This window comes from Passer domesticus, chromosome 2 (genome assembly GCF_036417665.1).
Source record: "Passer domesticus isolate bPasDom1 chromosome 2, bPasDom1.hap1, whole genome shotgun sequence".
Lineage (NCBI taxonomy): Eukaryota > Metazoa > Chordata > Aves > Passeriformes > Passeridae > Passer > Passer domesticus.
Genome location: NC_087475.1, coordinates 121803724 through 121828442, shown reverse-complemented (window position 1 = coordinate 121828442; position 24719 = coordinate 121803724). Strand labels below are relative to the sequence as shown.

Here is a 24719-nt window from a genome sequence, read left to right as displayed (position 1 = left end):
TACTATAGTACATATTTCTTTATTTAGCAAAGCAATGTTACAAGTTTTCTACACAAAGGCATATCAGCAAAATTTAAAGTCTCTCACTACTCAATGTGTTTCTTTTTGCTTGTTTAAGGCACTTCTCTTCCTTGCTTTAAGTGTTGCTATTTTGCACTACAGCAATTTTAATGTTGTAAAAGATTTGGTCTATTCAAAGGATGTAAGTCAAATTTGGTAGTAGTTACTATTTATTCTAATAAATCTCATCTGTTCTAAGGTCTTAATTCAAAGCCTTCATTTATGTCTATACTTCCACCTACATTTTTTAGTAAGATTTTGAGAACTCCACGCGTATGGAGACATTTCTGCTCACCTGGAGATGTGCCTGGAGTTTGCTGAGCCCTGGGGGCAGGAATGAAGCAGCCCTGAACTTTGCAGAGCTGAGGGCAGCTGTGACCCACAGGGCTGTTGGCTCACAGGTTTCAAATCAGAGCTGCTGCTGATTCCAAATCACTGCCTAGCTGCAAGCTGAGTTATTGCACACAAACTCTGCATGAGCAGCGGGGTCCTGCAGAGGAATAATAAAAATGCTAATAAAAGTGCTGCTGCCACGAGCCAGGGCAGCCAGGTGCCAACAGCTCCTCTTGAGCTTTACAGCCTGAGAACATGGAGCTTGGAGTGAGGCACAAAATGCAGCTGAAAGGGAAAGGACAGCAGCTTGGGGCTTGAACACAGGTTTGTGGTTTGTGGGCTGGAACTGATTCCCAGCTGGAGAACACGGAGCGTGCAGCACCGCTCAGACCTGCTGTCAGTCTGAAAACGTCTCCTCATTGCTCTCATCACGTGTGTGCTACCAAATTAACAGAATTCAGCTCCCAGGAACAGTCCAGAGAAAGGGTTGAAACTCCAGCCTGAGTGAGATTTGCTGGAGGGTTGGGGTTTTTTTTTGCTGTTGTTGCTATTTCAGTAGCCAGTCTGGACACTGACTGCAGATTTTTTAACATCTTTGTTTATGAAATTCACTTGACCTGGACCACAAAGTCCAGGAACCACTCCTGAGGTTGTGCACTTTTTCTCCAGCCGTGCATGCTGCTGTCCTCATAAAGGAAAAGTGACAGAAATCCTTTTTCATGGCAATTGTATAGAAAGGACTTCTTTTGTTATCTAAGTGTGACATTGTTAACTTTGCAGATAGTTTTGAAGTTTAAAATGGTTGGGCATTTGAATGTATTTATTTATTTTTGGGAATCAATATCTCATCTACTTCAAATACCATTAGACTCATACTTGTCAAAAAAGTTTCCACTCTAAATCTATTTTGTCTCTGCATGTACACAAAGAACTACTTTCAGCTATTGGTGATTCAGAGGTTAGTTTTTTTTTTACTGCTACCAAGCCTGAAATACCTATGGTTTTAAGTGTTGTCTCAAGTAGTGTACATGAATCAGTAGCCCAGTTCTCAATGTCTCAGTGTAGATTTGTGAAGGGAAAAAGACTCTGAGTGTTACAAATTCCAGTTTTCAGAACGGGAATAATTGTCATCTTCCTTTTCATTAGGCACAGTTTGGGAAACAGAAGTAGATGAGCTATAAAATAATTTCCCTAAACTAAGTTTGTTGGTTTTTTTTGGTCAGAAAAGTCTGATCCCATAAATGAAGCATTGCAGGAGAATTCCTGTTGCTGTGCCACTTCCTGCAATCATTAAAACCAGATGGTCATCAAGATGTTGGTCACCCTTTTCTGATTTCAGTAACCTACCTTTAGCTGCAAATGCTTTGTTAAAAGCTACTTTTCTAAAGCTCAGAAAACCCCTGGCATTTCTGTGCTGAGCTTTGGAAGTATCCATGCACACACAGTAGAGCCCCACTGAGAAAAACACTGCCCACCAAAAATGCCATGGGGGCATCTGGAGCAGGGTTTGATTGTTCTGCAGTGCTGTTTTCTTTATCAGTATCATCTTGACTCTCAGCCACAATTCCAACAAATCACCCGGAGGAAGAGGCTGCTCTTGAAAGGCAAAAAATGTACATAGAAAATCCAGGTAAAACCATAAATTTAGATCCCTTGTTTGGGGGCCACAGAAGGTCAAATACCTCCTCCCTTTCACTCTCAGTAACTAGGGGATTCTAATTTTGTACAGGATGGAGAGTTCTTGGAGAAGTTTGATACTTAAAGCCAAGCAAAAACCACACTTAACCAGCAGAAAGGATAATTTTAAAAAGCATTAATATTATTCTCCCTAAGAAAGTTAGAAATATTTTCCTTATTAGTCAGTAAAAGGTATAGTCTAGTGAATATATTTATGTTTTATGGTACTTTATGGTTTTATGGTATGGTTTTATGGTCTTTCAGTGGTTACTAGAGTGAAATCTTCCCATTTAACTATGTTTTACAAGAATATAGTGAGCATTTTTATTTAGCAAAGGTACATGTAAAACAAGACAGGCCTATAAGACCTGAAAATGAGACAGAAGTTAGCAATGCTTGTTTTATTCTGTACAAAATCTTTGGAGAATGCTTCTTTCTTTCATTTCAATATACTTCAAAAGGTCATCATTCAAATACCTAAATAAAACAAAGCTGGATATTTTTGTTTGTTCATAGTAAAGATCCCTAGCTCTCCTTCAAAATTATACTACAACTGCAATTCAGGCAGGCTCAGACACTCAGCTTTCTCAATTATTAATATAAATAGTTTGAAAATCTTTAAAGGTGTTTGCCATAAAGAAAAGGAGAATTAGAAACTTTCGAGTTGAGCTGTACACAATCATCCTGGTCCCAGGTGGCAAAGTCTTGTGCATGTGAATTTACTTATTTGATTTACTTGTGTGGGCAAGGCTGCTCACAAAGAAAGAGCATTTGCACCTCTGGAGCCATAGTTCTTCCCTGCAGAGAGAAATAGAAAAAGGTTGGTGACTTTAGCTATGGCTGTACAAGGTGCCAAAAGCAAAAATGCGTCATTTGCACCCTGATCAATGATAATAAATCATAACAAGAAAACAAATTGTTTCTTTGAATCAAGATTAGGAGCAGCTAGAGTGACTTGCAAAAGTACCATGGGCGGGCAAGAAATACCAACAGCATAAGCAGATGAACAAATTAACATCAACTGCTGTAACATCCTTCCCCTCTTCTGATGGGCAGAAAATAAGAGTGCAGGAACAACACAGTGACTAGTTTTTCTGTGCCAAGTCTATCCAATGCTTAAATTAAGTTCATAAATTAAATTAGACATGTTATTCTATACTAGTTGCTGTTAAAATCGAATACTGTTTACTGCTGGTATCGATATATTATCCAATTCCATTTGCAGCTCCACCAGTGGTCATTAGTTTGCTTTTGGCATAGCCTGCAGGGATTTTACACAAAAGCTATTTAAAACATGTACCTTTGCCCATAAAGTCCAGCCATGAAACCAGTGATTTGAAAGCCTAACACGACTGAATTGCTTTTAAGAATAGTGTCCTGAAAATTTACAAGCTGTCAAGGTCAAATTACAAAGTTGCAATAAATGAATATGAGACTCAACTAGACACTGTTTGGTGGAGGGAGAACACTTGCACATCCAACTCCCATCAATATGCAGTGCTCTGGCATTCACTGCAGCTTTCTCCACCTGGTTCCCACTGTGATCTCCAGGAGATTCCATAGGAATTTATTGTAGCAGTACAAGGTGATCATAGGAAAAACCCCGTGGTAAATGTCTGGCTGCTTTCCCCCTCCATATTTTGGCAATTTTCAAAATGGTTGAAACAGTTAAATTGTTATAATCAGAATTAAAAATAAAATAAATTTTTTTTTTACTTGGCTGTGTTTATTTTTCTCACTTTCCCTTTCTTTGTTTTCTTCTGCCTTTTCTCTTTTTCCCTTTTCCCTCCTCTTTTCCTTTATTCTTTTCCCCTTTCCCTTTTGTCCATTTTGTCTTTTCCCTTTTTTCTTTTTTTTTTTTTTTTTTTAGTTTTGACTCTTTCCCCCCCCTTTTTTTTTTTTTCATTTAATTTTACATAGCAAAGGACAAATCAAATTTTGGGGCAGGGGTTGTAGGATCTTTGTCTCTTGTAGCAATGACCATCAAGGAGGGAAAGTTTCCTGCAAGGACTTATACTGTAATTGATAAAGGTTGTTGAGGTATTGGCAAAGACAATCTTTGGCATTCATTATTTAGTGAAGTTAAACATGTTTTAACAATAGTAAGCAAAAGGTTAGAGGTTAGATAATGTTTCTGAGGTTACAAAATATGGGCAAGGCATGTAAAATGCAGGGGAGTCCATCTAGGTAAACCCACACTTAACCATACGTAGTTTCTTAGTCCAGACAAAAGATATAGTTAAAGAAGCAGCATTTTATTCCATTTTATAGTTTAGTTTAGTTTAGCTTCCTGCTTTGCTGAGGTTCTTGTAACAATTTCACCAGCATTGTTTCTAGACAAGTCCCTGCCCATCTATTGGTGTGATTTTTTTTCTCTCATTTCCTCAGGGGAAAAGAACTCCTCAGTATTTATTAAAGTATAATTTTTTTAAAGGTCTGGAGTCCATTCTGCATTTATTTAAAAATGTATGTATTTTCATGGATTTATGTGAGAGAAGGGAAGGACAAAGAAACTTGTGGGTTGCATAAGTAGCACTAGATGGTGCTGTGAAGAAAAGTATCCAAGCTAAGTCTCAGCAGCCTAACCTGGGTGCTGAAATTTGGATAGCCACCTTTGTTAGCTGAACAAAGCAGGGCTACATCTCTGGTTAGGATTGCACTCAATTTTTCCCTTTAGGATTGCAAAGTGGTGGGAGCCATCATCTGATCAGCACATGGAAGAGGTCAGGTCCTCCAGGCAAACACCAGAAAATGGAGATGTCTTGTGTGACCTTTAGCTCAGTCCCAGGTGGCTGCTGAGACCTTCTCAGATGAGAACCAAGGGTAGGACAGGATTTTAAAATCGATGGGGCATCACTGTAGGGAGGGGAGCAAAGCTCTTCCAGTCTGTAGCAGGCCAAAAGATGCAGAGCATCGTTCTGAACTAATTAAGGCATCAATGATTTGTTAAAGAAGCTAGGAAAGTGGTGCCTACAATTGTTGCCACCAGAGAGCTTCACACCAGGAAGAAAAGCACTCCCCTAGCCATTATTTATCCTTCTTCCTGACTGACATGGTCACCTGCTCAGATCCAGCCCCTGGGCTTTGTCCCCTTTGGAGATTTTCCCTTTGTTCCATCTGTCAGCAGAGGGGAAGGTCTGAAGCTGCAGGTGCAGTTGGTGCTCCTTCCTGGGCTACTGTGGCTCTCTGGGCAGTGGTGCTGAGGCTCTCCTTCCCCACTGCAGCCAAGTGCTGCCTCTTGCAGCTTCAAGCTAAAAACCTCAAAAGTGGCCCAGTGCTGATGGGGAGATGTACTCACCACTCTCAAATCTGCAGCTACTTCATTCCTGAATTTACCCAATCAATTAATTTTCCCCCAGGACAAATGATGCATGAGCCTGAGACAAGGCTCAACCCCCCTGTCACCATATTAGACATTTCTAGTGCCACTTGTTTTCTCCTTGCCACCATCCCTTCCTTCAGAACCATCTCCTTCTACTCTTCCTCACTGCCAGAGTCTCAATCCATAAAAATGGATTTATACCATTTTATTTTATGTTGGTGTTATTACTAAACTTCAAGAGGCATAATTTATTTTGCCATCTTTATGGTGTTCCCACTTATTCTTAAAACACTTCAAAACACAGCAGATATACAGAAGGGAACTTGAATGTCTGGTGAGTGGGGTTTTTAAGTTAAAATTATAGTATTTTAATACTTCACATGCAATGATCTCTTTGTAAAGTTTTCATAATGTCAGAGAAGTTCATAGAGTAAATTAGTTTGACTTCACTCAGAGTGCTAACATTTATAAATCTACAGCGCTGCCTTTCTGAATATATTTATTGCTGCAGAGAAGAAGGGGGATCAAAGGGCTCTAACACTTATTTCTGCCATCATTTCTCATCTCCAGCACAGTTTGAATTTTGTATACATAGCAGTTTCTTGCTTCAGAGATGTCAGAAATTACCTGGAGACTGTTTACAGGACATTATAATAGAATATGGACAAACCTGCAAAAGAGTAGATGCTGCATGCATTAAATATTAATGGCCCACATAAGTCACAAATCCAGATTTGCTTGCAGATTTGTTGTGTGCTGTATTTTGCAGTGTGAGCAGAGGAATAAAACTAGAGTCTGTCTTTTCTGAGCACATTTCTCTCCCACACATTGTTTCAGCCTTGACAATAATAAAAGCAGAGAAATAAACAGTGCAATATTAGTGATCAAAAGCATAAAAATCACACGAGGAAAATGTCTAATTGTAAAAGATCACCAAAGTAACAACCGTGATTTCTGGTTCTGCAAGGACTGAGGCCTTGAGATGTTAAATTCCCAGAACCTGGGAGGAGTATTGAGTTCTTAGCTTATCACACCTATGAAGCACCAAGCCACCCACAATATGCTCTTTTTCTTACCAAAAAGGAAATAATTTTTTAAGTTTTCAGCAGCATGGCCCACTCCAGGATAAAGCTGTTTAACAAGCTCCACCAGACAGAGTTATATAACCTCAGGATAACTTTGTGTTTTTTAGAAAAAATGTTGATTTGACCCCTAGGAATTTCACCCCACCACCCCAAGCCGAAGAAGAGAACTCACAATTTCTCAACTGTTGTTTCTTGGCATGGAGTTCATACATTTTTGTAGTATTTTAGGATGGTAGTACCCTGGAGACTAGACCTGAGACATCTTATTGTCCCAGTTATTTCCTGTGTGATTGAACAAACCACACCACAGCCTTTTGAGGGAACCACAGATGCCTTAATCCTGGGTGAGAGGGGATGGACTGAGGATGTGCCACACCCGTGGTGTCTGGTTTTGGGCAATATTAAGTATATCTGTACTTAAACAATGAATAAACAACTGCTGTGATATATTCTGTGAATCTGGAATTACTTGGTGTCATTGCAGCTGTGGGGCTTGTCCTTTTCTGTAGCATAGACCAAAAAATCTCCTAATGAGTCTCTTCTGGAGCCCAAAATATGTGAAATATAACTTTCCTTCAGGAAGGTAGCTGGCCTTGGCTTAAGTGCTTCCCATAATTGCAATAAAATGAACAAATCTTTTAGTGCAAGTATTACTAAGTGATATTAATAATATTAGAAATCTAATGACAGGAGTGAGACCAGGGCTTTTGGGTTCCTTTGTCTTACAGCAAGCTTGCCTGCAGATGTCACTCCAGACAGCTCTGTCTGATCTGTTTTTTTCAAGATTTCCAGTGCTGAAGGTTCCATAGCCTCCATAGGAATGTGGCACTTAGGACACAGTTGGGCCCTGGGGACAAAAAAACCTTCAGTTTTTTTTTTTTTAAATGTCAGAAGTCAGTTTAACCTGGCAATGAACTGGGGGAGTTTTAGGTTGCAACTTTTTCTACAGGTGTTCTACATTTTACAGCCTTGATGGAAATGCCTAGTCCTCTCCAAATTGTCTAGTTTGCTGTAATTGAGGATTTCTTAGGAAGTGCATTCAGTGGCTGAGGACTTTTGGAGGAATCAAACTCCTCAGTCATCTACCATGCAGATTTTCCTGTTTCCTCAAAGTCAAAGAAAGGGTGTTCCAAAGTGATCTCAAGATCTATTTTCTTTTGTAAGAGCTATGGAGTAGAATTGATGCAATCACTTGCCCACAGCTAAACTTTTGCTAGTACCAATAGCTGTAAAACAAATGTTATTTGCTTTCTTCTGACCTTCTACAGTTCTGAGCTGCCAGCTTCAAGCCTTCAGTCAAAAGAGGCCACTGAGAAAGCAAATGAACAAAGTGTGGGTACTTGTTGTTAAAATCATGTTCCAGAAAGTCACTGTGCATATATTTGGGGAGGTGGGAATTTAATTTTCAAGCACAGCTCCCTGCACAATCTGGCATTGTCAGGGAGCAAAAGAGATATTAGGGGTCGTCTCACACAACTGCTACATTCCTTTAGTCACAGAAGCATCCACAAAGCAACAGAACCCTGGCATTTACAAGCATCTTACCACCTTCTGTAGTGCTGTCCTCCTTAGCAGAGAAGGCAGAAGTGAATTTGTTAATCCTCAAAAAATGGGCAAGGCATGGCTTTGTAACTAAAATTTGCAACATGAGGAAATCAGCAGATACACTTTTGAAACTGCAGCATAGTGGGGTTTGTTCCTTCCTCTTTTTAATTAGCCTTTTTATTTTCTGAGGTAAATTTTGACAAGTAATTTAGTAGAGCATTGTGGTATTTTATTCATTACTGAATTATGATCCCATCAACAGTACTACATTTGTTATTGTTGTTGTTATTATTATTATTATTTTCCTTTATCTTCATGACCACACAATGCAGCTTCTGGAAAATAAGTGAATGCTGGAACTGCACCAACAGCAAAACAAATACAGAGAAGTGTGACTAATATTCAAACATATTCACCTATTTTCCATGTAACACTTTAATACCATTTGCTTTACTGCTTTATGTGGTAATTTTATTCCCACCCACTGATAATTTAGAATTGCTTGCTACTTGAAATTTGAAACTCATCCTGAATTATGCAACTTGAGTCTGAGATCACCTGTATTCTCACTTTACAGTTTTACTGACTCTTCTTAAAATATCAACATATTTCCAAGGAATGAGTATGAAATATTTACTTGTTACCTAACTTGGCACCTTTGGGAAAGGAAAGAAAGTAAAAAAAAAAAAAGAAAAAAAAGTGGATAATATAAAAAAATATTACCAGCAATATTGCTGTGGCTAAACAGCCATACAGAAGAGACTGAAACCACTAAAATGTGAAATTTAATATCAGAATTGTAATTTAGTTTTGAAAAATTGTTTTTCAGTCTCTGGGTATCAGGAAATAGTTACCAAGCAACACCATAGATATTGGTAATGCAGTCAGATCTATTCAAATAAAAATTATTCAAAACATTGTCATTATCAGCAGAGCTATGTTATTGCTAGATTCATAACCCTTGGTATCTGGACCCTTTCATATTCTATTTCTTGAGCAAAAATCTGCTTTTCCTGAAGAAGGTGCCCTGAAAGTTGCCTCTGTTAGATGAAGTTTGCCACCATCTGCTGTAGTTGCACCTGTGTCTTGCTGGGCTAAATGCAGCAAAAGCTGCCAGGCACTGAAGGGCAAGTAGATGGAAGTACAGTTTGTGTGAGGAGCAGCAAAGGAATAAGAACACTCTTGCAGCTTTTGAAATGGGATTTCAGCAAGAACCTTTGTCTCAAGTTCAAATTGTTCAGCTATTCCTCAGGAAAACAACAAATATGTGGTTTAGATCCAGAATGATCTCCCTGTTACCTAGAATCAGGTGACATTTTTTAAGAAGTAGAGAGCCCAGCTGCTCAATTCTGTCTTGCAAGCTGGCTGCAAGTTACAGAACCAGGGACTGCCATTCCCTTGCCATGTGGCTCTGGGGACATGCACCACAGATGTTGCTGCAGATCAGGTCAAAATGGTGGGAAAGATCATTGTCCTTTTCTGCAAGAAGTTCTAGAGCACCTTAAACCAGGTAGCTGAGTTAATGGTCATCTCCAAAGGCAGGAAGGAGCTTCATCCCTGTTCAAACAGAGATGTGAGCAACTGGAACCCCACTGGCCAGAACAGAGGACTTACATTTCAATTCTGTGAAGAGCTGGAGTGTTCAGGTAACACACAGACATCACAGGCAGTCAGTGATTGTTGTACCAGCACTGCCTAGCTGTGCAAAGTGAGTCTGACCCAAGGAAAGGCCCTGGGAGGTCCTTTCAGATTTGAGATTTGTTTTTCAATTCCCCTAAAATAGTAGGAAAGGAGAATTTGCCTTTCCTTGAGAAGGTGCATAAGTTATCTGATGCCCTCATCAATTTCCTCTTCTGGATGAAACAGACTGTAAGTCCTTGAATCTTTTGCTTGACCACTTGGACCAAGCATGGAAATGGTCCTGAGACCTGTGATAAATGGAAGAAAAAGTGTCAAGAATTCAGAGGAGAGCTGTAAGGAATGGCAGATGCTTGGAAGGTCTGATTTACAGCAATAATACCCAATCATCTCAACCTGTGCTCTAAAGACACCTGGAGCACTCTCTCAAAGGAGACTGTTCTGTGCAGTGCTTTTTTCTGCATGAAATGGCACAAGGAGTTTGGGACATCCCATTTCCAGCTGGCATCTGGCTCATCAAAACAGGCACTAGCTGGCACAAGTTAGGAAGACTTGAGTTTGAGCTAAATCAGCAAGGTGGAACTGTCAGCTTCTGCAAATTGTTTTGGGGCTGACACTCATGAAAGGCTGGGGGACACAAGAGGGGTGTCTGCTCTGCTGTTATCAGTCTCCTGATCCAACAAACCAGCACTGCTGGACTTGCCTCAGTACTGCAAAAAGAAGAAAGCAGCAAAAGCCAGCAGGACAGGGATATTTGGTTTCTAGCTCCTCTCTCCTGTGAGGAAAAAGGAAGCTGGGGAAACCAGCTTAGTGCCACGTTTAAATTTAGGCTGGAGGAGATGCATCCTTTTTAACATGTACATCTTCTCAAATGATAGTGACAAGTTTCTTTCTTGGTGTAAATGCTTGTAAGGACCACAGTTTAGATCCTCAAAGATTGCCTGCTGTGGGCAATTAAAAGGTTTTGATAAACATAAAGACAATGTTTTATCACCAATATCTCTCTTAATAGGCAGTGGTAAGAGTATCTCTCTCACAGGATGATAAACATTCTAAGCTGATGATTACAATTTTTAAAGGCAAACCCTGTGACAGAAAGCCACAGTGCTGATCTTATCTTGTAAAGATGCTACATGTTGTATGTTTCTGAACTTCTGTCTATGCCTATCTTCTTATAATGTAGGGAGAAAATTATTTGTTGCAGTGTTTGTACCCAATTTAATTTAGGATGAGAAATCAGTGAGTAGGAGGAGAGGGTGGAAGGAGGGGGGCAAGACCTGCTCCATTTACAGCTCTTAAAAATAGCATGTGAAGCCAGAAACACATATAAAACTGAACTAGCCACATCCACACGCAATGCATTTCCAAACAGAGGATATCTACAGTACTTCCCAATTATGTTCAGTTCACTGCAGCAGGTGACCCCAATTTCTCTGAAAAATCTTTATAACAGTCCTTTTTCAGAAAACCTGCATGGGGTGCTCAGGATAAAAGTCAAGGCCATAAGAGTTTCACTTACTTGGGCTTCCTTCAGATTAAAGTGTGTGTATTACATGGCCAGGGAGAAAGCTGGAGGAGGATGAAGATGTTTCTCCTGCACGTGGGCATTTCGAGCCAGTGGCAAGATGAGCTGGAGATCATCAGAATGAAAAGCTGAGACATTTGGTGTGTTCATCCCCTGCAGGACCTGTGCCCTGCCTCTGCTTCCTCCTCTGACTTCTCCCATGGGCTCCGTGGCTGCTGTGGGCTGGCCCTGCTCCTGGCAGCCAGGTGGGGTTGATGTTGTTGGATCTGTGAGGGCTGGACCCCAGGTGGATCTGTGATGGCAAGAGGGGCTCTTGTAGGAATGTCTGGGATGTCTGTACTTGGCTAAGCTCTTTTCTTGTTCAACATCCTTGTTAAAGGAATGGACTCACTTTAGTTTCATATTAATAATTTCATGGTTTGCTGTTAATAAAGAAGTGCAATGGAGAGCAGGTCTGGTTTTATTTAATATTTTTTAAAAAAATACTTATTTTAATCTTTATTTTAATATTTATGTCAGGGGCACTGGCATGGCCACAAAGGGCACAAATGAAACTGGCTGATGGCACCATGAGGAGGCACCAGTGTAAAGAGCACCAGGCTGTCACGGGAGGGAGAACTGCACAACCTCAGGGGAAAAGTAATAGAAATGGAATTAAATTTTATAGTGCAGAAGGTAAATGGGCTTGGCTTTGGGGACTATTATCACTTTTTTGTTCTATAGTGGGAGGTCATTAGCTAGGGATGACTGATGCTGCGAAGGATCTGGGGGTATTGGCCATGGGACAGCTGAGAGCCACCAGTGCTGTGAAAAGGCAATGACAATCCAAAAATGCCTCTGATAGGTTCCTTTCAGCAAGGATGAGGGAGAGTTCATGCCATTTTACAGGGTACTGCTTAGACCTCATCTGCACTACTGTCTCCAGTTTTAATCAGCCATAACTAAGAAAGATGAATTCAAATATGAGCAGTTTGCTATGAAAGGTTAGAATATGTCTAAAAGTGGAGGGAAAAAGTGCTTTAAAATCATCATGCTGGAGGAAAATGCCAATCTATGATGTTCCTTAGTTTGTTACTTCAGGTCTGGTTTGGTTTTTTAAAAATTCTTTTAATGCTGGACATTTAAATGCTAGATAAACAAAATACAATTTCCTTTACAATGGAGAATAACTCCTCTATCCATTTGCAATAACAAAAGTGTGTAGTTTTGTGCTAAAATAGCCAGTTTAAATTGGTTTCCAATGCTTCAGTTTGATCATCAACTGGCAGTTTGTAGTAACATGGGCCTGAATATCTACAATAATTTCCAGTGGTGCATAAATGACTTTATGGCATTTGAAAGTGTGTACAAGAATGGCTCCCAAGCCAGCAGAAGTTAATGAAAATAAAATTTAAAAAAAATTAAAAAGAGGAGAATTTATGTATTTTCATTGCAGCCTTAATTCATTGTTATACCTACTAGAACATATACCATTATTATGCAGCCATGATTGTATTTCATCATCTGTGTTATGCCACCACACACTTTGTAGCTACTTTATCCCCTTTTCACTGCTTTCCATGCAGGTTCCATCTGCATGGCTTCCTGGCTCCAGGCAGCTGGAACAGCACATCTTGGCCATAAACTGAAAACCAGCAGGAGCCAGAACACCACAGCTGCCTCCTCCCTCACCCTCTGCCCTGGGTCTCTCTGAAGGTCTGGGGCCAAGTGCTGGTGTTGGGAGGGGTCTCAGCAGTGCCCAAATCCCTGCCCAGCTGTGCTGTGTTTAGTGCAGGACCTGGGCAGTTCATGGCTGTGCCTTTCATCCTCAGCTCCTGCAGAGCCAGCCTGAGTGTTATCAGTGGGTGATGCTCAGGCTTTCAGCTCTGCTAGGTCCAGGAGCCTGGAGGGAGTTGAACTGTTCTGGCTGCTTGCTTCCTATTTCCTAGAATTTTCATCCATTTTCCATAGACTGGTTGAGGAGGGAAAGTCTCTGAGGATGCTGTCACTGTTTTCCTTTTCATGGGATGTGTGAATTTTAATTTTGGCACAGATTCAAAATCTGAAAATGGATACAGGCCCTTATTTTTGGGTTTGGGCCATCTGTTTAGGATAAGGAAGGTAATGGATGACAAACCCATCTGTGCTCTCTTGGTTTCCCCAAATCTGAGTTCCCCTCCTCTCCTCACCAGCCTTGGAAGAGAGTGATGGTTCCTGTGGGGCACATCACATTTACCTGCTCCTCTCACTTATGGGAAAAATACCATTGTTTAAAGGAATTCCAAGTGATTTTGATGTAAAGCCTAAATAAATGAAAGGTCTGAAGGTTTTATTAAATAAACAATGCATAAACAAACATTTTGTCATAGGCACCTCATGGCAGGGAGTTGCCCATGAGCAGCTCTGTGTCCAGCTTTCCTCTATCCTTTTCCAAAGGAACCCTCACAGCCTCTCCCTTTTCACATCTTGATGAACACTAAACTAAAATTTGGGTATTCCACTTCTGTGACAGGTAAGACCATGGTTATTTTTAAGAAGCATCAATATGCTTCAAAGCATGTAGCAGAGAGTTCCTTCCCTGTGTTTTCACCTGTCCAGGTGCCTAACCAAAATTACTGGGGTATCTTCACATCTGTATTTAGACCAGCTAGAAGCTGATATTCTGTCCTATAAGAGAGGCTTGGGGTCAGACAACCTTCCCATATCTCCCTATAGGATGCAAAACCTGTCTCAGTCAAAACGTTGGGCTCCAGTGGCCAAATGTGACAGCACTACTGTTTGTCTAAGGCAGAAAAAAACTTTCAAGGGTTTAGCCAGGGGATACATGAAAATACTTGCATTGAGCACCACTGTGCAGTCTAGTCACCTGCTGCAATATTTTGTAAAATATATTTTGAGACTGAAAGGACAAATGATGTAGAGATGCTAATCAGCTAAACCCATCAATATCTGTTTTCTGAGCGTGAACCAGAGAACAGTATCTTGGATACAGCACAAACTGACAGACAATATTATTGTCAGGCAGAGAAACTATCAGGTCATACTTTAATTCTTCTCAGCTGTCCAGGGAGTTTATTTAATCTCCAGTGCAAAGGGAGGATTCACAGATATATCTAGCCAAGGCAGAATAGATGTTGTAAAGGCATATTTAATGGCATGTTGTTAAGATTTTATCATGCCCACATGTGAGCTTGGAAATGTGGAAGGTTCAACTGTTCTTTTGCCATAGTGAATAAGATACCCTTTTTAACATAGATTTTAATCTGCAATACATACTCTTTACTGCAGATAGCATCCTGAAGATTACTGGTTTTATCTGTTTCTTGGTCAGTTTGAACTCTATTTTTTTATAGTCTGTGAAAATACCTGGACTTTTGTACGTGTCATCCAAGAGAGTTTATAAAGTGCAGGTCTGCTTTTTTTTTTTTTCCTCATTTCTTCAGGGATGTTTCTGTATTACAAAATGTGTTTAAAGTGGTTCTAATCTGATTTATCTCCATATAACCAGTCTCAGATAACCTCACAGATGGAGCCCTCAGGAAAACATGCAGATGCCAAAGTCTCAGACTGCAGGGAATGCCAGAACCTGGCAGTGGCATTGCACAGCAGGAGAGATGAAAGCTGTGTAAGGTGTGACCAGGTGAATGAGCTGTCCAGCCCAGTGGCAGAGCTGAGAGATGGGGGAGCAAGGTTAAGCCAAGGAGATGGACCAGTGGAACCTGCTCCTCCCTCTGACACAGGAGCAGAGACAGAAAGAAGCAGCCCATGAGCCTCAGTCATGGGCCAGGATAACACAGAACAGCTCAACAAAAAGTTTACTTCCAGGTGGTTTGAACTCTGCAAATTCAAACTCTCACACAAGAAAGGACAGAAATAGAAAGTGTGGCCTTTTGGATGTTTCTCTGATTTGGGCTTTTCATTCCACCCCCATGCAAGCTACATCAGGTGTAGCAAACCTCACAGTTCTAAAGGTGCTGTGTTAGCATTTTTTATTTTAAAAATTCCAAAGGGCAGACATTGCTGGGCATTTGTTTGCTGAACTTGTCTAGGTTTGCATGTTTGCTTAAGCCTTTAATAAAGCATCAAAGGCAGGATGGGCAAGCTGCTGTCACTGCTCCTCAAGTCACATTTGTTACACGACTTCTTAAATTGGCAGCGCAGTTACCACTGTTACCTTGGAGGTGCCTATCCAAAATTTCAACTCCTAAACCTAGACATATCAAAGAAACAAGTTAGCCCATCTCATACTCAGTTGCTTAAATATCACAAATTCTTCTTGGCTAAAATGAAAGAAAGAAACCCCAACCCATATTCACAATAATTGTATCTATGTCAAATCATCATGTTAAGCATAAATTGTTTCACTTGCATCTCTAAAAATTCACAAATCTCAAGAATTATAATGCTAACGAAAATTAAAAATTCAATACCTACAGACAGCACCTTTGTGGGGAAGCCAAACCCAACAAAAGCCATGTGTATTTGAGGAGAGCTCCCAGACCATAAACATGAGCAGCATTAAAGCTGGGTGAGATAGCATTGTCTCTGTTTCTGCATTTGTTAGGATATCTGATGTGCAGAGGAAAAAAATGGCCACAGATGACAGTGCTATTGTGCTGGCTTCTTTCTTGAATCCTTGTGCTTGGGGAAGAAGAAAACACAGAAAACACTGTTGACAGTTCCATTGCATAATACTGAAAATGCTGTCCCTAGCTTTTCTGCAATCACTTTTGCCTTTAAACATGTGATTTAGCTACAAATTGTCACCCTGACCACAAGCACTTCCTCCATAAACTCACTGAAAAGCAAATTAACCTTTTCTCTCTAGAATGAACTCTCCTATTAATATGAAAATCAATTCATTGCTTTTTGCTTTGGTTACCCCAGCCTGTTTGCACTTCCCAAGCTGAATAGTGACTGCCCAGTTAGTGGCTTAAGCAGAACTCATTTTAAGAGCCAATTAAAAACCCCAACCCAATAATACAGTAAGTGATCTTCTGGAAAGCTTTTCATTACTGTGTGGTTTCTAATTAAAAAACAGGATGTCTAATGATTGCCCTGATTCTTCCTTCCTGACCTTGGAGCAGCTCCACAGGTGGTGAACACCAGTGCAGTTCAGCACAGCAGCACAATTTAATAGCAGCCCATGGCACCCACACTCTTTTCAGCTGGCTGCAGATCCAACACGTTCCTGGGCACATCTCTGAGGTCATTTGTCCATTGGATGGCTTTATCAGGATCAAACTTTCCTTTTCATGTTGTAATTATTATTTAGCACCTGTTCTGAAGTGGTGTGCATAAAATCTTACTCATAGAAACACGTGGGCTGTTTATTACCCAAGGAAAAAAATAGTTCAAAGAACAAAAGTCCACCAAGATCAAAGAAACAAAGCCTTCACACAGGGAAGACAGAGCTGCAATCCAAGTGCTGGATGGCTGTGGACACACAGGGCAATGGGAAAGGATACACAGGGTTTTCCTTTGTTCTCACTATCCTACAGTCACGGCAGATGCTAAGGAATATTTTATCCTCTCCTTGTCAGGCCATCATCTCTCTCACCAAAACATAAATAGGGTTAGTAGAAAGATATTTCTGCTTTCTTTGCTCTCGCTTTTTTTTCCTAGACTCAGTGACACATCTTTGGTTTTCACCTCCCCACCACCATCAATGTATTCCTCTTTTGCAGAGAAGAATGCAGAGCAAGATGCAGCCATATCCAGTCTCACTCAAGAATGGGCTCTGAAAAGTTAATGTGTTCAGACTTCTGATTGCAGCAAAATAATTAAATCTGCAGTAAAACACTGACTCATGTGGTACCTTAGCAAAATGTCAGATTTCATGGTGGCACAGCATCACTTCTGTCCCCAGGCTCTCAGGAGTGCTGTTTTAAACTCTTTGATGACTCAAAGGAGATTAAAAGCATATGTTTTTAGGATGCTTTCAGAAACATATAAGAGGCAAAAAGAAAAAAGCTGAGATTCTGTGGCAAAGGCTGAAGGTTCCTGCAGTGAGAAATGCTGACGAGAGCTCCCACACAGCTCCTGCCTACGTGCAAGTGCAGGGACCTGATCCAAACCCACATCCAAGCCCCCTGGAGCAAACCCACTGATTAGTATCCTAATTCTGGCCCTGCCCAAACACCACTGGCAACTTTCTCATGTCTCTGTAGGTATATAAAGAAATGCTACATTTCTCAAAGGCTCAAAGCAGAGCTGGTGTCAGCTGGGGCCTGGAAACAAAGCCTCCCTCCAAATGAGGACTGATCCGTGGGTTTTTGGAGGGCATGTAGAGGATACAGAGGCAACAGGTGGTTTTCTTTTAAAAGATGGCCAAAGGAGGAGGTGGGTCCCCTTTTCACACAGCAGCCTCGTTGTGTGGGCTGACAACCAACAGACAAGAAAATGGGAGCTGCTCCCAGGATTGCAGCAGTGTTTTCTGTGCTTTGGAATAAGCCAACATTGGATAAACACCCTTGGAAATGAGGGACCTTCTCTTTCTTTTCTGGCCCGTTGCACCATGGGTTAATTTAAGAGAAATGCAGCACATTTGCTTTGTGTCTGTGACCCAGAAAATATTTAACTATTTCTCACCAAGGGAAACATGAGGTCTCTTCCATTTCTCTGGGAATAATTGCCACATTGCAAACCCAGCAAAATCCTGATGACTGCAAAGAAGAAAAAGGGAATCGTGAGAGCTCTCCTGGCTCCTGGGGGATAATTGAAAACTCCAGTACTTACGTGGGCTCTCGCTGGCTGCCATCACAGGTTCTTGCTGCCAAGGACATGAAACACTGCATGCATGTAGGTCTGGATCAATTTACTTGGTGGCTGGAAAAGAAGAGGGAATCTGGGTACAGAATGGAAAAGTTAACAAAGAGGCAGGGGAAGGGGAAAGTAAGGATGAATTTTCCTGCCATTGCACATCCACATGCTGCAGAATTTTGGGCACAAATGCTACTAAAAATGTCCTTCTTATTATAGAGATCTCCTGAAAAAAAATCAGCCCATCAATGCACTGCTCAGAAATGAATCTTTACCTTTTTGCCAATGTGTACATTTGAGAAGGGAACACAAAATACTTTCCAGAAGTATAATGTTAGTGTCTGTAAATGTATTGCTGACCTCTTTATCTTCTTGTTCTACCACTTGTCATGTGCCCCAGGCCAGTGTTGCTCTAACAGCTCTATTTAGTAGTACAAGCTGAGCTGGAGCTTTGAGGTATTTTTTGTCTGTTCACTTGTTAAATTTGTGCTCTGCTTTTTCTAATGGTGTTAAACTGAACTCCCTGGATTAGGCAGTTAATACAGGTCAAAATTAGTCCTTCAGGAACAGGCCAGCCTTGGCTTGTTACTTATCTCACCTGCAGAGACTGGCTGTTGTGTTTGTCTCCTCATGTAATTTTGTGGTGTTGCTGGGTACTTCCCAGTAATTTCAAATACTAGTGGCTTTGCTAAACTCATCTGTCAATAAAGTTCCTTTTTAATAAGCTGCCGCTTAATTTCTAACTCTTTTTGTGCTGATTCAGACCTACTTTGTTAAGGAATGCCTACATATTTCCTTCGCCCTCATGAATAGAAATACCTCCTCAAAGCTTTCAAAGTACTTAGCTGCCCTGCACAGTGTGGTGAAGAGGGTGAAATAGAATATATTATGAAATGTCATAGCCAATTCAAATCAGATGAGCAATTAAGTGAATGAATAATAATTTTGCAGCACTGTTTCTTCAGAAACCTTTAATTTCAACATCAATAGGCATCATACATATCTCAGTGTGAAATAACAACTTTATAGCTTAGGTGAGTCCTGATGATAGCAGCGCTTAGAAAACAAAATAGAGGCATCTATGACACTGTTAATAGAATGATTAAAGCTGCAGATTAAAATGCACAGGAGAAGAAATGTTCCATTAGCTAATTTGCTTTGTTCTTTTATAGTGTCTCCTGTGGGAGAGTGCGGAATTCTAGGCCTGGCTGCACAAATCCAGAATGACTGCTAGCTGCACTCTGGTTGTGCTGGTCTCCCTAGGCTGCCTCTGTGGTCAGAGAAGAGGCAGAAGCCTCGTGTTGCCACTCAGAGCTGCCCTGTCTCATTAGGCAGAGTTTTGTGAATTAACCCTACTTGTTCTAGGTTAAAGTTTTTACAGCTCATCCTCACTGTTTCAATTCCTGATAGCTGAAACTGAAAAACCTTGTTTTGCACTAACACCACCTCTTTGAACTCCTTTGTTTTCTTTTGAAATTAAGAGAAAGGGGACTTTGTCCAAGTTTAAAGGCAGTTTAGCTTTATAGCCCTCAGTACAGGATCCATCATTAAAATTAAGCATGTACTTAATTGGTTTCCTGAATACAGATGGATTTAAGCACATGCTTAGATGCCTTGCTCACTTGAGGCCCTAATGGACCATGCAAATTTAAAAGTTCACTTCTCATTGAGATAAATGGAGTGGATAACCATAGATTTATCAGAATAGAAGCTGCTGCTCACTGTGTATGTTGGCAGGATCTTGCAGTATTGTCCTTTCTGTCTGCCTGGGATATCTAGAACTTGTTGAAGTAGAGAAGTACCAACAGAATAAGAACTGGTTTTCTTCACTCAGAACAGATCACCAATGCAGTATTTGATGGTAAGATATCTGTGCATCTGCCACAGAGAAAATAAATGTTTTCCAATATGAAATCTCATCATTAAATAATTAGTGGAAATTAGGTGAAAGCAAAAACCCCAAGGAATCAGAAGGGATAGTTATGACTGAAAAATCCACCAGCTACTTCATGGCTTTGCACTGTCTTTCCTAGTAATTTTTTTTCCACCTGGATAAGGGTTGTTGCAATGGTTAGCCCTGAACACTGCCCAGCCATCCATTAACTGGCCAGCAAGATGTTCCCTGAGAAGCAGCCCAGCAAAGACCAAAGGCAGATTTGTGTCTGTTTTTTTCTTGTATTTGATGGGATTATCTTGTATTTTATAAGGATTAATCCCATGTTTCGTCAGTAAGAAATCAGTAGTTTCTGGAATGAGTTGCCATGTTCTAAAATAGATGAAGTATGGGGAATAGTCCAAAAAGTTTGTGGAAGAAAGAGGAAACAGACCAAAACAATGTATTCATAGAGATACCATGATTTCAAATGCCATTATTTAGGAAATAAGAGCATGAATGTTCATTAAATCTAATTGTGGTGGACATGTGCTGGATAATCCATTGATGGGCTCTGGGCATTTGCTTCTTTTTAAAGTACAGTGCACAGAATAATCTCACCAGTTGTTGCCTTTGCTTATACAAAGCTCAGCCCCTATCAGCTTTTTTCATTTCTTTATATGTTACAATTTCTAGGTTTGTTTTTAGACATATTGGATAACAGAATAAAAAATTCTAGACTCTAAAATAGCAAGAAACACTGTCTAGAAAGGTTACAACCAGGAAATTTAACACCTTGTCCCTTATGATACATTTCACCAAGCTATGCATGTTACATTATATAACTATTTTGTTATCACTATCATTTTACTGAAGATCACAAACCAAAGTAAAGTATTTATGAGAATTGTAGAATAACTTGGGGGGTGAAATTCATGTTTTACAATTTGAAGCATAAAGAAGATAAACCTGCTTCATGCCTCTAAGAAAAGTGAAAAGATATTATGTAAGAACTGCTGTCATTATATTGATCTGTAATACTGCATTGCTGTGGCCATAAACTTTGCACTGAGTCTGCAAAGCGTCAGGACTTGCTCTGTCTGAACTTTTCTTGACCTGCCTGCAGCCTTTTCTCTGTTGGTTTGGTTGTGACAGCAATTTCTCCAACTGTTCAGGACTTTCTGACCGATTTACTTTACTTTTGTTTATTTTTCTGTGGTGCCACCATGGTTTCGCCAGTCCTGGTAAATGTGGGCCAGGCAGGATAACAGAGACACAGAGTTCAGTGTGGAGGGACAGAGACTTGGGATGATGGAATGTGGAACACAAACTTGACACAAAAGGCCCCACAGCTAAAGAAATGCAGGCCTGGAGCTGGGCTACTCTGCTTTTTAGGATAAGCAAGCAAACAAAGAATTAGTATTCAGCACATGTAAATCCACCTTTAAAAATGTCTGTAACTCAGAGGTGCAGATCAGTGAAGTAAATCCTGGCTGTAAAAGCATGTTAGCAGACATATAAAAGTGATCCCAAAGGAATCCAACACAGAGAAAGAGATAAACTTCAAAGTGAACTTTGTATTGCTCCTGGCAAAGGACTTTGGGTGCTGACAACTCGCTGGGAACACAGACACCATGAGAAAGAAACCCCCAACCCAAGGGGTAAGAGGAGCACCAGAAAGAGGAGCAGAACATAATGAAAAGAGGTAGAAATTAAGCCCATGTGCAAAAATCTAACTGCAGTATTATTTTCATTGGTGAATATTTTCTGCACAGATTTATTCTTTCTTTTTCCATAACAATTATGTGAGGAATAATAACAATTCTTGGATGAGACTCTTAGGGTTTCAATTGTACTAATGATACATTTTGACTTTATGTATAAGGTATGTTTCATCTTTTCCTGTAAACAAGATTTTAACTACTTAGGGAAGAAATTTTGAAATCATGCAGCACTTTTACATTAGCAGAAAACGGTGGATGGAGATCCAGTGGTCAGAACTTCATATAATGAAATAATTTTTATCTGATGCCAGCAATAATAAATACATACTCAAACAAAAAGCTAACTGTGCAAAACAGGAAAATGATCTCAGTAGGGAAATGTTAAATAGGAATGTGCACACTGTTTCGGCTTTGTCCTTTTGCCAATGGCAAGCTTTAGGCAAGAAGGAAATAATACTGTAGTTCATGAAAATAATCTGCCCTCCCTTGTACAGTTGCTGGGGTGTTTCTGCACTGGCTGCCTGCTCTCTCAGGATCCCTGTTTGTGCTCCCATGAGCTCTTCAGAAGAAGTGTGGCTTGCTCAGGTTCGGGGAGGTTTTCCATCAGGAGAGCGGAGCGGGATATCGGCTCCACGCTTCTGAACACTCAAGCTTAGGGAAAAAAAAAAAGATAGCTCCTTGCAGTCCTCACTGAGAGACCTTGGCTTTTCAGGGGCTTGGAAAGATAGAATAAATTTTTACTGCCAAAATGGATCTTATTATTTGGAGTGGTTTAGGCTACATTTGTACAAAGCAGCACGTAACTGTTCTTTGGAGAGCTGCGGCGAGGTTTTATAAGAACATGGAATGGAAGCAAAGAGGTCGCATTAATTTGTGCTTTCATAATGTTGGGACTGTAAGGAAATATATTTTAAATAAGAATTGACATAGGAGACCTTCATGATAACAGCTTATATTGAAGGAAATCATTCTTACACAAAATATTTCTCGAGGCTCATAAAAGATAGCAATAACAAACACCATTATGCAGTATCTGGGAAATTCTATTTACTTAAAATGCTTTCTGCTTTTATTATTATTCAGGCTTGTTCCTTCAGTGGAAGCTCTGATTGAAGCTTGAGCAATGTGTATGATCTCATTACACCAGGGCTGCATTAGAAAATCTGATAGTGATAGTCCCAACAATGGCACCTCTCACTTATTATCTGTCACTTGGCTACAACAAGAGCCGTGCAAATTTCCTGCCATCAGACTCTGGCAGGTGGCTTGAAACCAATATAATATTCCACATGTACCCTGTTGCACTCAGGGGGAAAAAAACGTGTGTTCAATATCCTGCGTGTGGCTGGTTTGGAGGCCAGGCTGCCCCACAGGCAGTGTTGGGTCACAAGCAGGTTTCTGCTTTGCTGGGGAGGATGCAAAAGGCCACCATGTAATATGGATACACATCAACAGGAATCTTTTCACTGTACACCTTCAAGTAAGTCACAGGCAGCTTTTAGGGCTGTCATTCATTGATTTCTAGCAACTGATTCCTTGTCTCCTCATTGTCAGTTTTCTACTGCATGCAGATGTCCAAGATGTCTTTGTCTTTGAAAGATGCAAGAGACTAGACATTGTCACTTACATACACATCTGCTTATAAGGACATATCTGCTTGCAGATTTTAGAAAGAGGAAGGGGGGAAGAATTTCCTCTCCTTGTTCCTGTGAAGCCCTCCTAAAGTAATTCAACATTATTCTTTACTTGTCCTCTGCTTTTGTGGGGTTTGTCAGTACTGAGAGCTACAACTGGTGCTGTAGGGTTACCTGCTCACAGGACCTGCATCACTAGGGCCTTGAAATAAAAAGAAAACCTTTCCCACTAATCTGAAGTTAATAGTTTTGTAACCTTTTAAATTAGGATTAATTAGGGGGAAAAAATTCTAAACACATCACAAAGAGCAAAGCAGGATAACAGGCTAAGCAGGAAAAACTCAGAACCTAAAATATAGGAATAAAATGTATGAAAAGGTGGAAAACAAATATGCCTCTTGAAAAGGATGGGTCCTTTTATCCAGATTTCTTTCAAGTTTTTAGCAACTTTCAGTGTTTCTGTGTTTGAGATAAAGTGTCCTCTCCCATGACTTCTCTTTGGAGTCCTCAAAGGCAAATTTCTGCCATTTCTGAGGCTTCCTGTCCATCTGCCCTCCTCTGCAGTAGCCTCTTGCTCCCTTCAGAAATTCTCCAGTACCCACTCCTCCCACCACTTGTCCTGCCCTTCCCTCCAGAGGAAGTGAGTCTGGCTTGTTTGGATGCTCTAATAGAAGGTGTAGCTCCCCTTCCTCTCTTATTTCTAGGGTGTTCCTCTCCAAACCACAGCACAGGCACCAGCCCCAGCCTTTGTCTCTTCTCTCCCTCGTCATGGCATTCCTGTAATGCTATCACATGAAATAAATTTCACGTGCCATCATTTAAGCACCTGCTGAGGAATTAAAGCCATGTTAACCAGCCTGGCCTGCTCTAAAATCTGTTTTTGTGGCAAGGGCAGCACAAATCCCTGGCTGAAATGGGCACATTGTCTCCTCCCCTTCTCCTTTCTTACCTTCTCCTGGTTCCATAATGTGGGGTTTTTCTGACTCATTTGTTGATAAATCTTGGTGGAAGCCTCATGCTGTCCATTTTGAAGAGATTTTCTGACAATCTGGTAGACAGGCTTGCTGAAATAGAAAATTTCCATATTGAGAATGTAACTTTTTTTTTTTTTTCCCCCTGAAGGAGTAAAAGTATCAGAGCAAAGTTGCTAAAGAAAAGCTATTGCTTTCCCTTTGTTTATAAATGCACATCTTGATGAAATTCTGTGACTAGTTAGCTGCCAAAAACATTTAACATTATGAATTAATAAACCCATGAATTTTGTATAAGATGTTTTCTGAATTGCCTTTCTTGCTGCTGATTGCCATCTTTCTTAGCAGAATAAAACCTCCTGCTTGGGGTTGTTGCTGACACCTCAAAGTAGCTCATTTATCCAGGCAGTAAAACAGATTTAATGAACCATGGGATACACATGATTTTTCAGAAATGACCATAATGACAATGGTTGGTGGATAATAACAGGCTATTTACCTGTGCCTGAGTTGCTTCAAATTTATTTTCTTCGGACAATTTCCTAACCCTGGCTACAACGACAATGTGATAGAGCTGTAGGTGTACAAGCA

At 40.4% G+C, this 24719-nt stretch overlaps 2 long non-coding RNA genes across 2 annotated transcripts in view; both read right to left on the bottom strand.

The window, feature by feature from the left end:
* The window catches only part of LOC135294985 (uncharacterized), a 48976-nt gene that overhangs the window by 5074 nt on the left and 19183 nt on the right, over positions 1–24719 (bottom strand). The window contains exons 8-10 of the long non-coding RNA XR_010357029.1: positions 24107–24221; positions 17903–17992; positions 356–550 (exon numbers count right to left, since the gene is read on the bottom strand). This is a non-coding gene — a long non-coding RNA (uncharacterized LOC135294985). The remainder of the gene's footprint in view (positions 1–355; positions 551–17902; positions 17993–24106; positions 24222–24719) is intronic.
* LOC135294986 (uncharacterized) lies at positions 558–11458 on the bottom strand. Its single transcript, XR_010357030.1, has 3 exons — positions 11180–11458; positions 6063–9950; positions 558–2868 (listed from the first exon to the last, which is right to left on the bottom strand). It is a non-coding gene; the product is annotated as an uncharacterized LOC135294986 (long non-coding RNA).